This window comes from Sciurus vulgaris (genome assembly GCF_902686455.1).
Source record: "Sciurus vulgaris genome assembly, chromosome: 7".
NCBI classification, from domain to species: Eukaryota; Metazoa; Chordata; class Mammalia; order Rodentia; family Sciuridae; genus Sciurus; species Sciurus vulgaris.
Genome location: NC_136467.1, coordinates 96,231,019 through 96,249,862, shown reverse-complemented (window position 1 = coordinate 96,249,862; position 18,844 = coordinate 96,231,019). Strand labels below are relative to the sequence as shown.

At 34.1% G+C, this 18,844-nt stretch overlaps 1 protein-coding gene and 1 pseudogene across 2 annotated transcripts in view; both read right to left on the bottom strand.

Annotated features, from left to right (window-relative positions):
• The window catches only part of EYS (eyes shut homolog), a gene marked incomplete at its 5' end in the record, with an annotated part of 1,696,555 nt that overhangs the window by 1,505,092 nt on the left and 172,619 nt on the right, over positions 1-18,844 (bottom strand).
• Positions 11,698-18,555, bottom strand: LOC306666935 (GTP-binding nuclear protein Ran-like; annotated as a pseudogene). Its single transcript has 2 exons — positions 18,394-18,555; positions 11,698-12,203 (listed from the first exon to the last, which is right to left on the bottom strand). The product of its transcript is annotated as a GTP-binding nuclear protein Ran-like (transcript).

Here is an 18,844-nt window from a genome sequence, read left to right as displayed (position 1 = left end):
CCAGTCCCTCAGGAATGAAGGCTTGAGTCACCCAAGTAGGTAAGGAATCAAGATCAGTTGAGGTGTTTGATGAAGATAGTTAGGGACACAGTATAGATAATGAAAGAAGGTAGTCATAAATGCTAGCTATCACCCCAATCAGTTATATGAGGACTATAAATATCATGTGTACTGCCTTATTTTGTCATGAATGCATATGCATGTGTGTTTTTAAAATCTTTTCCTCCTTTTATTCCTTTGTCATTTAGCATAAGATATGTTGGTCTTATAAAACAGTAATTATTATTAATTTTATTAATTGCAATACTGTACTTGTTTCTGTTTCCTTCAAATTCATATGTTGAAAATATAACCCCCATATGATGGTATTAGGAAAGGAGGCCTCTAGGAGATGATTAGGTAATAAAAATGGGACCCTAATAAATGGGATTAGTGCCCATCTAACTATAGACTCTAGAAAATTCACCCGTTATACTGGAAGAGTGGAAGAGGAACCTTAACAGAACCCAATCATGCTGGCACATGATCAATAACTGTGAGAAATAAATTTCTTCTGTATGCTAGTTTGGTAGTCTGTATGGTACTTTGTTATAACATATCAACCTGATGGAGATAATCACAATATTTAAGTTACAGGCTAGAAAAATGAAGAGTGAACATCACTCAAAGGTTTTTCCTTCTATTCTGGCGTAGGGGTTATACACAGAATAGTTGTCATATTAGGAAGAATTAAGACCTTGTTATTGTTTTCTTTTGGAGACTGATTATTCTAATTCTGTAAGAACCAAAGTTTATCAGGAGTTGGACTTAATGATGGTTAGTTTTGTCAACTAGACTGGGCAATAAGGTTCTCAAATTTAGATAAAGATTTTTCTCAATGTTTCTGTGAAGGTATTTTTGCATAAGCTTTAACATTTAAGCTGATAGACTGAATGAAACAATGCTGTCTCTAAGGTAGGTAGGCCTCCTCTAAACAGTGTGAGACCTGAAAAGAATAAAATGCAGATCCTCCCCTGAATAAGGGGGAATTCCTCCTTCTTTATGACTGCCTGTTATCTAAGATCCAGTTTTTCAGCCTGATTTCAGATTTGAACTGAAACCTTGACTTTTCTTGGGTCTTGCTCTTGCTGGCATTTTGACTGGCACTAGAACATTGTCTTGGATCTGAGGCATTTGGGCAGCAACTCTACTATTAGCTTTTGTGTTTTCCAAATGTAAACTGTAGCTCTTGTGAGCTGAGCTATCAATTTTCATAATTGTACAAGTCAATTCCTTACAATAGATTTCTGTCTATAGGTATATACGTTTTATTGTGTATGTTTCTTTCAAGGGAATCCGGATTAATATAGTGGCTCATATCAATATACCTATCCATAGTTTTATATTTTCATAATGACATTCTTTTATCTTGTCAAATTATTTTGGATTTAGAATCTAATTCTTGTCTTTAAGGGTTAATTTCAAAATTGTTCAGTGTAATATTCAGCATGGTTTTATTTACTGTAGGAGGTGGGAGGTAAGAGCTCAGGGCAAGGAAATTAACTTTGAAATGCTCAATCTTCGTATACAGTTTACCACCTGTTGCTGACTCTTCTAATTAGTTCATGATTTTCTCTTTATTACTGATATTATGAGTGATAAATATTAGATTATAGCTAAATACATAGATACCTAGGTACATAGTTGACTACAAGTACTGTCACTCAGTCATTCAGTTTTTTCCAAATAGTATATGAATGTAGGATATCATAGTTAATTCTTGGTAAGTCATGTTTTTAACAGGGACCTCCAAGATCTTAAATGACAGAGTCCTTGACTAAATTAGGATCTTGATGCTCAGGGATCCTGCATGAAACATTCTTCCTCCTAGTCTTCACAAAATTATTTACTTCATTTTATATACCTCTCTATTTAAAATGTCACTTACTTATATTTCTCCTTTTTCCTTAAGCCTAAATTAGCTCCCTACTTACCATACTGCTCTCTGTCCAAACACTTTACATTTGCCTTTATATCATGTCATGTTTTGGGCATCTAATGTATTTTCCTTTGCTCATATTTATCTTAGTTACTCCATTAAAAATTTAGCTGCCTGTAGGCTAGAGAATCTGTTTGTTCACTTGGGATTTCCGTAAGTACTCCCCTCAAAATATGAACATGCCTAATCCATAATCATCATAATAATTGTCAATTATTTATTGAATGAATGAATGTACTTCTAGTCTAAATACTCCATCAAATATTCTTTAAATAATCTTGGGATCGATGTTAAAAATCAACATAAATTACTTCCCCCTTTGAAATTTAGATTTACATGTACCTTTCCTCCATTTTGTGATATCTTGATAACTTAAAATTGCTTACAATTTTACAAAAAGAAAATCTGTCCATTCTCTTATTAATATGAATTCAATTTTATGATTTTGACATTTAGTAACCTGAGAAATAGAGACAGGTTCCTCAAAATATCCTATTTTCCTAGAAGAAAATCACTTAAATAATAATGACCTAAGGCGAGTAGGCTTTCCTAGAGCATTTTCAGTATAAGTTGGACACAGAGTCAGCCCAGCCAGCAATTATTTGTTACAGCATCCTTCTATCATGTCACTTAACAAGGAAGACACTGACTAGCACAACCTGACTTGTTTTTGTTTTTGTTTTGCTGTTCTTACAGCACCTTAGCTTGATAAACTTAACTCTGATTTCCCCTACCTATTCAAGAGCTAAATTTTAAAAGACAGTAGGTAATTTCAAGTTTTTAATCACTCTTCCAATCCACACACAATAAGTCATTAATGAAAAGCATGTCCCTGCAGTCAGCTCCTCCCTCCACCCTGTCACCCATGTGACCCCCAACACTGCATGACTATTGGTGAGTGATCTCAGGAGGAGACATATTGTTCAAAAACAAATGTCTGCAGACAGCAGACATGTTGGGTGAGGGAACCTACATTTTCCAGATGTATTAGATAACTACAAGTGTACTTCCTCTTTGGTAACTTATTTAGGCAATGTTTTTAAATGTTATTTTTAAGCTGTACTTATGAATTAGTTGTGCAAAATTTGTATTATACATGTCTATAACTGCAAGACTTGCATATGCATTTTGATGAATTTTTAGGAACTATTTATACATCACTCCAATATTGTTTTGTTATTTATCCATGAATATAAGTTTGGGAGATGTAGTATTTCACATTCCTGTGATATGAAATTATAATCCCAAGTGTTAATTTGTTTTTTATTTTTTTTATTGTAAACAAAAGGGGTGCAACTTGTTTCTCTGATTGTACATGAAGTAGAGGCATACCATTTGTGTAATCATATATTTACATAGGGTAATGATGTTTGATTCATTCTGTTATTTTTCTTTTCCCACACCCCTACCCCTCTTTTTCCAGTACTAATTTGATATTTCCTTAGTGAAGTTTTGTTATTTCTATGTAAATTATGTATATGTGCATACACTTGAAGTACCTGGAATTTCATATACTTCTTTTCTAAGTTTGTAAGAATTAAAAAATAAATGAAAAAATATCTGTGGGTGTTTTTAAATTTTGAATAAATTTATTTGATATTTATCCACTCATTTAACATAGTATCTATAAGTTAAACTAGCACAATTTAAGGTAAATGTAAATTTTTAACAATGTCAGAGTCATTTTTATTATAATTACAGTTAAATAACCTTCTTTGATAACTCAACAAGTATACAGTTCTAATTGTGGAATAATTAAAGTCTCTGCTTAGTCACTAGAAGTTAGGCTTTGAAATAAAGTTGCAAAAGTTGGAAATAGTGTCCTGAGCATGTGCATTATGTTATTTTCTTGCATTTCAGAAAGATCAATCTTAATATAACTCTGTGAATGCTTGCAGCTGCATACTTTTGAAAGATCACATAAATGTACATTTGAATGTGTAATCATTCTCGCATATGCCAGTATTTTACTTGATATCACAACTAAGAAAGGATCATGACTTGGTGATCATATATAGCATCAGAGAGAAGAATCATGTACATCCACTAGGAACCATGTCAAAAACAGAATAGAAATGGATTGAAAGCAAATGACATTGGGCACTTCTTCTAAAGAATGCCCTCCTCAGGTCAACTAGGTCCTGTGGGTCCTTCAGGAAATAAGTCCATTTCTAAAATAATAATTCCCCTTCCTTTTACCCATAACATGGTACTTCTAATTTAAAATTTGACTTATGTCAAATTTCAAATAAACCTTTTTAATAGAAAAAAAGAAACTAAGATTAAAGGCATTTAGTTGTCTCAAAATAACTAAAAGTATGAGACATAAGAAAAAGTAAAAAGAACTAAAATAATTATGTATACACAGATTTTTAAGTATGTTTTTGTGTATAATTTTAACCTTGTAAGTTTAACTAATTTACTGGATAATGGGGAATGGACTTGGGGAATGTAATCTGTTTTGTTAAATAAATACTGTAATAATCTTATATTTCCTGTGGCTGAATGAGCTACAACAATTTTAAAACAATAGTGGATAATATCAAAAGACATCACTTATAGTGGACTTCCATAAAGGCATCTTAATATGTCAATATTAAATTATGTGTATAATGTTTCCATTTATTAATATTTTATTGCTCTATATCTGGGAGATTTTTATGAATAAATCTAATATAATTTATGTGTTATTGATTCTTTATCTTATTTGGATGGTTAAAAAGCTTCTGTAGAGTTTCTCAAACTACTGGACTCTTCAATAAGTTTTTTGTAATTTACCTCATTTCCCCAAATGCCACTGGTTTTGCAGGAGAAACCAGCATATGTTATGTGGTATTGCCTCTGTCCATATTTTGATCTCCTAATGTTGATATTTTTGATCTCTTATACCCTTTACTCTGCTCATGAAATGAAGTTTGTTATAAATCCCTGCTTTTCCTTGCAGAGGATTGAGAGCTTATCTCTTAGGTGTCCTGTGTACTGATATCTTGCAGCTGCCTAAAAGTGAAAGAATGCAAGAACTTTAAGTACAATGATAATAGGAAGTCTGTCTTGGAAAAGATACGTAAACTAAACTTGGTAATGGAAATAATTTTACTCAGAAAAACTGGAAATGTGCAATATAAATAAAATTTTTATTTTTTGTTCTATATAAAAAGTAAAAACATACATAAAAGGTAAAAATTAATACATTATTAGATTATTATGATTAGTAGTAGTCTATATTGGGTCCTAAATATTTTCCAAGGTAAATTTCATATAGTGTCCAATTGGAAAAATACAATAAAACCTAATAAGTTTGTTATATCATTTTTTTCTTACTATTCTATTACTGTTAAGTTTTAAAATTGAAAGAACTCCTCTACAGGAGACGGCTAGGGAGTTGTTTTTTATATATATAACTATTTTATAATTTGTATAATTATCAATTTTATAATTTGTCATAATTCACAACTGGTTATGACATATTCTGTAGAATAAAAAGAGTAAAATGCATTTATTTAGATACTTAATATGTCAAGAGATATAAAAGTGGTCCCCCTGCTATAATCCTCTCAGTTATTAATATACATAACCGAACACCTCTAAGTTAAATATCAGAGTTCAGAAACAAAACATTTTACATAGAATCAAGATTTTCAAGTTTAATCCAAACATATTGATACTCATAAATAAAAGGCATATAATATAATTTTCAATAAAAAATTCTATGTTTTCAAGAAAAATAACTTTAAGAAAAAACCCAAAGGAATGTAGATAATCAATATGGAACATTCTCACTAAATATTCTGAGTAATATGCTTTATTTTATAGTCTACAAATTCATCCAGCAGATTAATATCATATTGTGTTTAAAATAACTAAATTACCTTACCTTTTTATTGTTTCGTAACTATATACATATAAAAGATAATACACACAATAACAAATATTTAAAGCAAATGTCAACATAGTATGTGTTTTCTTTAAAAAATCTGTTTTATTTAATAAAGATAATTTTTGTATAGTTAATATTTGTGTTTTCTCTTTTACTTTAACACTATTGTCACCTAGTAAAATCTACTAGGCTGTGAAGAAAAATATATCAAACATACAGTGTTAGTAAATATAATCTTTTAAAGACAATTAAATGTTTTACTTTTGAAAATAGTTATTTGATATTACTGTTAGTAGATTATCTGTACTAAAGAATGGTATGCTACTAAATGCACCAAAAATTTAAATGAAAAATTTTTCAAAAATAATGGATAAATACTTCGTTTTAAAGTTAAATTATTCATTTAAAAATTATTCCTTTTAATAATTCCTTTTAATAAAAAACTGACTGCCTTTCTTCCCAGAATGACTGCATGAAGAACCATTGGTAAGATTTTCATATAAACTTACATTTTTACATGATTTGTTCCAAATTTTAGTTTTAATTTCTCATTCTTTGGGACATATTAAGAAAAATTTAAGAATATAAATGCTGGTATGTAAAATATGCAGAATAGTAGACACAGTTAAATATATACAAAAACAAACACTAAGTTTTGCTGTTTTAGTGATGTTATGTATTATTATACATGGTCCAATAAGAAAATGCATAATTTTAATAATCATTATCTATTTATATATCATACTTTCAACTATTCAAAGTGATACTGATTTATCTAAGTTAATTGAAAAATGGTGAATTGTAGTATGTACTACATTTTTTCCTTGTCTTCTTATATGTAAAATAGGATTCAACACTGTTTGTTAATAATTTTTAATCATTAACCTCTATAGATACTGCTCTAATTGGAGGCATTGAAATTTGGGAAGAATAAGTCTTATTCTTTACTAGTCTTTTATATATATATATATATATTTTTTTTTTTTTTGGCACTTTTGAGGCAAGTACTTTACCAATTGAGGTACAACCCCAGCCCGTTATTATTTTTTAAATATTTTAAGCTCATGATATTCAATTTGATACATTCACATATGTCTTAAAATTTTCAAATGATAATGGTAGCTATTTTATACATTAGAAATCCATTTTACTTTTTACCCTATTACTATTATTGCTTAATGTATTTTTTCATTTAGAAATATCAATTATCAATATATTGGCACTTCATTGTTTTATTTTTTAATTATATCACTTGGGTTTTTATTTTCTTTATGCTTTTTAGAAATCTTTCACATTTATTCCTTATATCACAAATCTGACTTTTTGGTGCTCATTAGTGTTTTTATGGATTAATATATCATCTACTGCAATAATATTTAACTCTTTTCATTTCCTGTTTTTCTTTTTTTCTTTTGGTACTGGAGATTGAGTGAATCTAGGGGTACTTTATCATCCATTTACACTACCTAGTAAGTTTCTGTGAGTATCCCTAAGTTGTTGAGGCTGGTCTAGAATTTGTGATCCTCCTATCTAAGCCCCCAGTGTCACTGGGATTTGAGGTATATGCCACCACGTCCCACTCTTTTCTTATTTCAGATTCTGTTTATTTTTACTTTTCTCTCATTTTCACAACTGAGTTGCCAATATATATACTTGTCTAAGAGAAGAAAATAATGTCAAATTATCTTCTTTAAACTTAAACAGACCTAATAAAAAGAATATACTTTTCAGCTTCATTATTACTACATTTTCTACCTTTATGTTGCACATTTTTATGGGCTTTACATTTGCTGCTTACATTATATGAATTAATCTGCATGTGCATAAACCTAAAAAAATTAATTGCTGACTTATAAAACAGTAGGTTTTTAGAATTTTAATCTTTTTGCCATTTCCATGGCCCCTCTTAAAATCTACTTAGAAGATCTTAACTTGGTAGGGTAAGTGTTAAAACTTTTCCAAAAATTTAATGCACTATTACTTCTAGAACAGTAGGAAAATGCTAATATTCTCATTCAATGAAAATAATCATGGCACATTTCCCAGGTCCTTGTGAGCTCTAATTTGCTTCTGTACTCATGCCAGTTTCATATCATGAGCTGTTCCTTGCTGTAGCCACACATTTCATGAGGGTAATGTCTTTCAGGTCATGGAAAACTTACATTCTCAAAAAGAAATGTGGTAAAATTTCATTCTTTCATTCTGATTAAAAAAAAATAGCCATATGGAAATTGTTTGTTACACCATTTTGCTTTCAATAACATTATTTTAATTGTCTATAGTCACAACATTAAAAAGCTAGTATACTTTCTTTGGATATGACAAAAAATAAATAAGCAGCTGTTTATTAAGTAGTATTCAAAAAGAAATAATGTTTTCTAAACAAAAATTTTACCATATGTGCTCATAACTCTATTAAAATTAATAAGTTAATGCAGCATCATCAAATACTATAAAATAAGATCACATCTCTACTTTTTTGAAAATATCCTAACATATATATCGAGGTTTAATGCTGACAAAACTCCATTTACCTCTCATTTGGTGCTTAATTATGGAAGGTACAACACAAATACATAGTTTTAAATACAGAATTATTCTCTATGACCTTATATTTAATACCTTTTTTCGAGCTAAGTAAATACAGGCACATAAGCATAAGTATATTGTAGATAGATGAATGCATGCACAGGTAGTTGACACAATTTTATTAAAGCATATCTAAAAATGCTTGATTACAAACTCTTTATGAAACAATAAGCTTTGTAGCCCATCATAACACATCTGATTAACCCATATTTCTTTGTATACTGTTCCTGTTGTAAGAGGTATTCTGTTCTTCCTTAAAACAAGAGTGAAATATCTTAAAAAGCAAGGGAATAAACTGGAATTCCCCACATACATATATGAAAACACCATGGTGAATCTTGACATTGTTTACATCCACAGGAATGGAATCCTAATTAGAATACAATATACTCCATGTTTGTATAAATATACCAACATAGGCTTTACTGTCATAACTAAAAAGAACAAATAACAAAAGCAAACTAAAAGTTCTTAAAAAACTGTGTTTATCTATTGCAGGTGATCTATGTTTCTTTTTTTTAAGTGCTAAGTGAATCTGAATAACTTCTATCTGCTACATCTTCTGATATGACATAGATTGCTATTGTCAACCCTTTGTTTTTCCTGGCTAAAGTTCTCACTAACATTAATATGCTAGCTTGAAAGAAAATAGTTTCAAAACAATTCTGGAAACTCCAATATTCATGTTGAAGGGAATCTAATGATAGATTTAAAAGTTATTATTGCTTTTCAGATATCTTTTCCAAAAATACAAAATAAATCTGAAATTTTAAAACAATAATTTGGCCTGAGGGTAGTATTTAAGGCCTATGTTATTTTCTGATACATTTTGTGGCATAATTCTAATACTCTACTTTGCAATTGCATTTATACTTACTATGCAGAGTTTGTCCATCTTTTTAGATTTTACATGATATTTAAATTTAAAAAAAAGCAGGGATTTCTTATTAATGAGACCAGGCCAAGATTAATTTTATGTTGTAATGAGAACAACAGAAGATACAAAAGCCACATTATTTTATAAGAAATACAAGAGACACATATTTTACTGTCTTGCATTTTTGGCTACTGTTGTGTTTTAGATTTAGTCAGCATTTTTGAAGGTGGGCAGATCACAGGTCTCTTAAGACGTGCCCTGATAGCAATAAAAGTCATGCTATCTTCTATTCACAAAAAATATCATTTTGGTAAGGTATTTTTTCCTTCAGCAGGATTTGAAATCATGTTTATATAACATGAAAGCAAATTTTTGAAAAATTAGAAAACTATAAAAATATAAAGAAATCATGTAGTGCCAACAATTAGTAAAGTTATGAAATGATAAAAACTCCCTAAGTATACAAGCCCAGAATAATATTGGCATATCACATAGAATTATGAATGCAGAGTATACTCAGGGCCTGAGGGAAAGAGAATGAGATTTGACAACTATGTTACTTAAACTATAATGGTATTTAAAAATCAAGAGGAAACATTCCCCTGGTGTTGCTGAAATTTACAAATCTTGTAGTGGTATTCTTATATTCTGGATGATGATCAAATTAGTTGGCCTCCATCTACTTGTTAAGGTTGCCTGGGCTAACAACTAAATTTTTCTGAATAAGAAGGCTACCAAATGGCAATAGGGAAATTTTGACCTGCTCGAAGAAATTTCCCCAATGACCTCCAAACTGTGCCTCTTTAATGAGATTATAAACTCAGAAAGTAAATTAAGATTTGCAACCAGTAAATTAATTCCCATTGGAAAAATGTCATTCTTATACTTGTACCTGTTTATTTCAGTCCCAATTCTCACTTACTTTCAGTTACTACTCAGTTGTTTAATAATTAAACTTATTGCACAGTATATATGTAACACTTTCAAATTAACAATTTAATCTTGTATATTGCATCAATTTCCATCAAATGTAGACTTTCTTGCCCAGGTAGTTTCAGTGTATACCAAAATGTTGGAATTACATGCTTATGTTTATTCATGGGCATAAATATAATAACAAGAATACAGAAATCTGTATACATATACATAAAATATAAATAAATTAGAGGTCCTAGTGATATTTATTTTTAAATGATTTTTTTCCTAATAGTTCATCTAATATTTTGACTTCATAAATTTCAGCTATGTTATTTATCTTCAGTTCAAAGCTCTTTCATCTTAAATTTTATCTTAAATATAAGATATATTCATAAAGAATAAACATTTTCTATTACATAACCATTTCTGGGTACTTTTATCTCATGTTACTTTTACTTTTGTCTTTTATCCAGAGTTTTGAGTTCATTCATATTTATGCAATTAACTTTATATTTGGGTTTAAATATGTCTAAATACTATTTATTTTCCATTTGTTTCATCTTCTCTATATTTTCCATTTGTTAAAATATTTGGGAGGTTATTTTGTCATTTCACTCTCCCCCTTCTTTAAAATAATATTTACACACCCTGTTACTTTGTGTTTTGTTTAGGGCCTGCAACATTTGTAATTAGCTTATATTTTAATGTAAATTGATACTTGAAGTACATGCCAGAAAATACAAGGACTTTAAAAATGTTAAATACATTTAAACTTCTTCAAACATATGTTAGTATTTTTATGCTATTCTGTATATAACTGCCCAAGATATTGATAATATCATGTTGTAGAGTCAATGTTTAGATTAACCCACATAGTACATTTTCATTGTGATTATTTCCTGACTACACCTTCAAGTCACCATCTTTATGATAATCTTCATTTAGCATGTGATTTTTAATTTATTTATATTGTATATATTTAAGGTGTATGTAAGGATTCTTAGTATTACAACTAAAGCATAAAAAATAAAGATTATACATATTAAGGGATACTATGTAAGGTTTTGAGATATGTACACATAGAAATGTTTGTTTTTATTTGGTTTTTGATATTAGAAATACAACTTCATTCTGATTCTAACAAAAAGGAATGGTAATGACAGTGACAAACAAGATTTACCACTTAATACTATGATGTGACTATTGCAGTCAAATTCAAAACTCAGGAAGGAAACTGCCTTCCAAACTGCTAAATATGTAGGTCCAAAAACTAAAGGTATTGTTTTTTTAATGCCACATTCCCTCGGAAGCCCATTCATCTCCTTCAGCATTCCACAAATGAATCACGTGTCTGCTCAGCTAGATTTTAGTAAAGTGGCACGCACACAGCACCACTGACTTCACGGGACAGTTGCCTATAAAGCTAGACTTCGAATGCCAAGCTGGAGCTTCATTTTCTCATGGGTCCTCATCCTCGTCGGGTAGGGCCCTTGACTGAGCAACCTCTTACTCACGCTTGTACTGCGCTGCCAAAGTAGTGTCCCTGACATCCACTGGTGGCAACAGCAGGCATGGCAACAAACTCCAAGGTAGGGTCTCCAGTGAGCTTTCTAGCAAGCCAAAGGAAAGGTTTCTCAAAGCTGTAGTTACTTTTGGCAGAGATGTCATAGTACCAAAGATTCTTCTTTCCTGGCAGACAAAAATAAATAAATAAATAAATAAATAAATAAATAAATAAATAAAGATTTTGCCTTCACATCCCTGTCCTTAATGCCTACTTTGTTGCCACACAACATAATGGGGATGCTTTTACACACTTGAGCAGACCTCTATGCCAGTTAGGCACATTCTTGTAAGTAACTCTTGATGTGACATCAAACATTATAAGGGCACACTGGGCTTGGGTATAGTGGCCATCCCACAGGCCTCTGAACATCTGGCCCAGCACATCCCAGACATTGCCACTTGCAGCCAACCAGTGGGACAAACGACACTTATACTTCAGAAGTTCATGAAGCAGTTTCCCTTTATTTGGATAATACCCTCAATATATAAGCGGTCTCATGCATAAGCAATTGTAATCAGATATGTCCATCCAATCCCATTAAAGTTCAAGTGATCATGAGCTCAAGCACACATGTAAGATATATCTGTCCACGTGCTAAGTGGCTGAACTAATTATCATTCAGCCAATGGTAAATGCTTCCTGTTTTTCTCAAGGCGCATTCAGCATGCCCTTTGGCTCTCTGCCAGTCGTCATCTTGGATGCATGTGGCATAACCCTGGGCCCTGGGTCTCGCCCGCCACATCTCCCCCTTTCTGTTTATAAAAGAGACCGTGCCTGTCTTAGGTTGTCCAGGAGGGAGCCACATCCTTACCTGTCATCGGACAATGAGGCTATAGCCCTCATTTCCTGTCTTAGGTCGGTATGAGCTCCCGATGAATCTTACCTGTCTTTGACTACCGGTCCAGCATATTTAACCAGACTTGGGGGGATGAGCCAGCATCAATTGCAACAAGAGCTTGGCGAATAATGGCTGTTTCTCTGCGCCAATGTATATGCATTTTGTATAAACACTATATGCACCGAACAGATACAACACACAATAGACCTCCCACTGACAAAAACTCAAACCATTCTTTTCCCCATTGAACAGCAGACTAGAGAAATGTGGCCAATTGTCGTAAAAATAGGAGGATATAGAATAGAAGAGTTGGTAAGGGATACACAGGATAGGGCCACGTCTTTACTATCCCCCATAGTTCACGTGAGTCTCCTCCATTAACTTGGTGAGAAATCGCCAACACCATCAGCAGGAGAAGCCTCCTCATCTTCTTCCTGTTTTGGGGTCTCTCTTGAGACCTTGACCAATCTCTCTGTCACCCAAATTGGTGATTGTGCATCTTGTGGGAAAACACAAACAGACCCTCAGGTCCAGATTAACATCGAATCCGGGCCTTTCCATTGTCCCGATAGAATGTCCTTCCAGAGCACTTGAGGCAGATGTTTTTTATTAGGCTCTGAATGACGGTCAGCAGCCGATCGGCCCTCAGAATCGAGATTTAAAAAATTTAAGATGAACAAGGCAACAGACAATTTGTCTTTTGGGGATCTGTATGATGCCCCTATTCCCCCTTTTTGTTTATAAAGCATGTTTTTAAGCGTTAAATGGGCATGCTCAACAATGCTTTGTCCAGTAGGATTATAGGGAATTCCTGTGACATGTTGAATACCAAAGGTGGAACAAAATTGTTTAAAGGCCTGGGACGTATATCCAGAACCATTATCTGTTTTAATGTGTTTGGGAACCCCTAGGATGGAGAAAGAATGTAAACAGTGTGTTATCACATCTTTGTTTTTTTCTCCAGAGTGAGCAGAGGCCAAAATAAATCCTGAAAAAGTATCTATTGACACATGGATGAATTGTTGTTTTCCAAATTCTGAATGATGAGTTACATCCATTTGCCAAATATGATTGGGCTGAAGCCCTTTAGATTTACTCCTAATGAGGAGTTAGGAATAAGTGTAACACATTCAGCACAAGACTTGACTATGTCCTGAGCTGTTGCCTTAGTAATTTTATAGAGTGTATGTAGAGTGGAAGGATTTACATGAAATTTGGAATGAAAAGGTTTTGCATTTTCAAGCATATTAAAGATGTGTGGGTCTCTGGTGGCCGTGTCTGTTAAATCATTGTGTAAACTTAGAGGACCTGGGAGGCCAATATGAGCCCGAACATGCCCAATAAAAAAAGGATATTTTCTGTCCCAGATAAGTTTTTGTAAACATTGTAAATATTTAGTAATAGAGGAGGTGAGGGAAATCATACCAGTTAATTCTAAAATTTGAACAGCATTAACAACGTATTTGCTATCAGAGAATAGGTCAAAAGGCTCATGGTGGGTTTTGAATACTTCTATAGCTACTAACAGTTCTGTTTGTTGTGCAGATAAGAGTATTAAACAGCAATGTTTCTGTCACATTTTCTATAGTAATAGCACCCATACCATTTTTTGATCCATCAGTAAATATAAGGGTAGCTCCTATAATAGTTTCTTTTCAAGTGACTTTAGGGAAAATTATAGGATGTTGACTCCAAAACTGGAGAAGAGGATCAGATGGCAAATGATTGTCAAACATAGCAGAAGTACTAGTAATGACTATAGCCCATGAATTTGAATTATTAATAAGATATTATATCTGATCAGTAGTATATGGATTAGTGATTGTTGAGGGATGTGATCCAAAGGTGGAAAGGGATACTTTTAATGCCTTAAGGATTAATTCTACCACAGATTCAGTAAACAAGGATAAGACCTTGTTAAGGACATAATTCATGTGAACCCATAGAATAGGACCATTTTGCCAAAACACTCCTGTGGGTAACTTATTTTTGGCCAAGACGATGAATGATAAAGGCTTAGCTAGGTCAACACGATCAAGATGAACCTTTTCCATAGCTGTTTCAACAAGCGTGAGAGCCATTTGAGCCTTAGGGGTAAGCAACCGCTTAGAAAGGGGGTAAGAATCACCTTTAAGAATATCAAACAGGGGGCCCAAACTTGAGGTGGGTAAATGAAGGTAAGGTCTAATCCAATTAATATCACCCAAAATTTTTTGAAAATCATTTAAAGTTCTAAGTTTGTCCACCTGAATGGTAATTTTTATGGGTTGAACCATAGTTGCATTTATGATAGATCCCAGGAAGTTTTTGGTGTCTGTCATTTGTACTTTATCAATGGCAGTATGTAAGCCCCATCTTTCCAGTGACTTTAGTAAGGAATTATAACATTGCTCTCAGACAGGTTTTTTTCTTATGAGCTAGCAAAATATCATCCATATAATGATTAAGGTTGAGGGTTTGCTAGGCGTATGGGTTCAATAGCCTTGCCTACATATATTTGACACATGGTGGGGCTATTGGCCATGTCTTGTGGGAGGATTATCCATTCATATTTTTTATTAGGAGAGCTAATATTAAGTGAGGGCACAATAAATGTGAACCTTTTGGTGTCTGAGGGATGTAACGGAATGGAAAAGAAGCAATCTTTTATGTCAATTACAATGGAGGGCCAATTAACTGGGATAGTCGATAAACTAGGTAATCCTAATTGAATAGGTCCCATGGGCTGCATTATAGAATTTACTGCTCTTAGGTCATGTAATATCCTCCATTTTCCTGATTTCTTTATTATGGATATTGGTGTGTTGAAAGGAGAGGTGGATGGTTTGATGTGTCTGGCCTCTAGTTGTTCTTTAACCAATACCTGGGCCGTATCTAATTTGTCTTTTGAGAGGGGCCACTGAGGGACCCAGACAGGTTTATCAGATTTCCATGTTATTTTAATTGCTTCAGTGGCCCCTAATGAAAATCCAATCCCTGTTTATCTTGTTTTGGAGTAACTAAAATGGGTGAAATAGGTCCTTGACTATTTTTCCCAAGACCTTTTCCCCATATGTGTCCTTGGGCTAACATCATTTGATTAGCTTTTAGATTACTGTATGGGATCTCGGATGTGAGATGTAAGTCCATCTGTTCCATGATATCTCTCCCCCACAAGTTTACCGGGAATCTCCCGTAAAGGAGAGATCAAAGACATAAGGTTGGACGGTACCATTATAACCTTCCTCATCCTTCCATTTTAACATGGATGCAGTCTTGTTAAGATTGGAAGCTATACCCAATCCCCTCAAAGTCTGATCTGCCTGTTGAAGTGGCCAGGCTTTGGGCCATTCTGTAATTTTGATAATACTTTTGTCAGCCACAGTATCTAATAAGCCCTCAAAACTTTTGCCTTCTATCACTAACTTTGTCATAGGTCTATCTTTTAAATCCAATGTTAACATGACCATATTTTGGCCAGTAGAACCTAATCCTTTATTTCCCCTAATAATATTCTTTGATGGATATTGATCATGGCAGCTGGGTAAGACCAACAATTGTGCTATGCAATCACCCTGAGCTATTATTGCTACACCTCTTGGTGAAGAAGCAAGGATTTTTACTTCTCCTGTAAAATCAAGGTCTATAACTCCAGGGACAATATTTAATCCTTTTAAAGCAGAAGAACTTCTCCCCAGAATTAGTCCCACTGTTTCTTTAGGTAATGGGCCGACAACCGAAGTTGGTATTGGTTGTACTCCCATCTCTGGAGTTAATACTGCTCTAGCAGAGGCACAGAGGTCCAGTCCTGCACTTCCTCTTGTTTGTCTAATTGGGGAGTCAAGGGGTAATGGGTCCGAGGCACAGACTGGATAGCCCCGTATATTTGGGGGACCCGAGGTCGGGGGCCCTGATTTCCATTTTTTGAAGGTAAAGGGTTACCATCTTTGTCTCTAGTTGATTTACAGTCACTTGCCCAGTGTTTCCCTTTTTTACATCAGGGACATAATTTTGGCACCGAACCTTGGGGGCAGTCCTTTTTCATGTGTCCAAATTGTTTACATTGATAACACTGTTGGCCTGGGTGGGAGCTGGTATTACCTCTAAGACCCTGTGCAAGCGCTGCAGCCATCACCTGACCTTGAATAAAAGTCTCATTAATATCCCTACAAGCCTTTAAGTAGGCTCCAAGGTCTTTGTTTTTCCAAGGTCTTATTGCTTCATTTATTTGCTTGCTCATATGCAAGCTGTTTGACTAAAGGCATCGCCTGGTCCACATTTCCAAATATACGTCCTGCTGTTTGAATCAATCTGTCTATAGAATCAGCATAGGGTTAATTATGACCTTGAATAAGTTTAGATAACTGTCCTTGAAGATCACCAGCACCTGAAAGTGTTTTCCAAGCTTTAGTGGCAGCAGCACTAATTTGTTGATACACACCAGAGTGGAAATTAATCTGATTACCTTGCCCTTCATATGGTCCTTGGCCTGTCAGCATGTTTAGATTCCATTGAGGATTGCCCACAACTGCATTACATTGGGCAGTATCAGAGCATAACTCCTGGTTAGCCACCTTCCACATGAGATATTGTCCCCCAGATAAACATGCCTTTGCTAAATTACCCCAATCAGTCAGAGTAAGATTTTGACTTGCAACATTCTCTAATAAAGAAATGGTAAATGCAGCTTGTACTCCATAGGACATAACTGCCTCTTTTAACTGTTTTACTAATTTTATATCTAATATTTGATGATATCTCTGATTGTTTTGATCTTCAAATACTGGGAATATTGGGAACACTGATCGAGATTCTACATCAGCCCACTGTCTGGGGGCCACCCCTGTGCAGCAAGTACATGCGCCCCTACAACTTGGAAAAGAGTGGTGACCTGGATTATATGCTGGAGGGCGTGGCGCGGTAGGGGTTAAATGCCACTGAGAGAACTTCTTTTCTAGCTCTGTCTCAGATAGCTCCTGTTCTTCAGAATCACATCCCTGTTCTGAGTCTGAACATCTACTTTCTCTTTTAGAAGCTCGACTTGATTGTTCTTCTTTTACAGTTTCTAATATCTTTTCCCCTTTTCTTAACTGCTCTTGAAATTTTGGTTTTTAGGAAGTCAGAAACGAACTAATGTCCATATTGCCACAACAACAACAAACAGAAACAAAACAAGAAAAGGTAACACAAATAACACCTTACTCATATTCATTTACTACAGGACGTCCTTTGCTGTCTCTTGGGACAGCCTTTCCTTACGTTCCCTCACTAGGGGAACCTTCCGTTAAACCTTAAGGCTACCATTTCCTCAAATAGGGAAACCTGCTAGTTGACTGCTAGTTGACTGTGCTAGTGAACAATCTTCTTATTACTTACCTGAGCGCTCACTGTTCCCCGTACCGGCCACCACTTGCCGCTTGCCACTGACCAGCGGGACAAACAACACATACACTTCAGAAGTTCATGAAGCAGCTTCCCTTTATTTGGATAACACCCTCGATATATAGGCAGTCTCATGCATAAGCAATTGTAATCAGATATGTCCATCCAATCCTATTAAAGGTCAAGCAATCACGAGCTCAAGCATACATGTAAGATATATCTGTCCACGCGCTAAGCAGCTGAACTAATTATCATACAGCCAATGGTAAACGCTTCCTGTTTTCCTCAAGGTGCATTCAGCATGCCCTTTGGCTCTCTGCCAGTTGCCATCTTGGATGCATGTGGTGTAACCCTGGGCCCCGGGTCTCGCCCACCTCAGACATTGAACTTGATGGGCCCTCTGTTGATGTGGAAGACAAGTGGGTAGCACTCCATGCCCAGAGTGGCTACCATACCTCTTCTCCAACTTGCCAGTCTGGTGGCCTTCACAAAGGAAGTCACCCACGAGCACCAGCTTGCACTGCACCTGCTGCTCCCCCTGCCCAGTCATCATGGATATTCTTCCAGAAGTGTCTCCCCAATCCTCCCTCTGAGGTTTGAAAGATGGCCTATTACAATGTCTAAATTAAGTTATAAATATTTATTCACTCACTTATCATATTTTTATGGTAAAAATTTTCCAAAATTCTTTCTTCTACTGTTTTTTTGCAATGTACAGAATGCTATTGTTACCTACAGTACCCTATTGTGCAATGGCACACCAGAACTTCCCAATCCTAACTGGAACTCAGTACCCATGGATCAATATTTCCTCATTCCCCTGCCCCTACTCTCCTTTC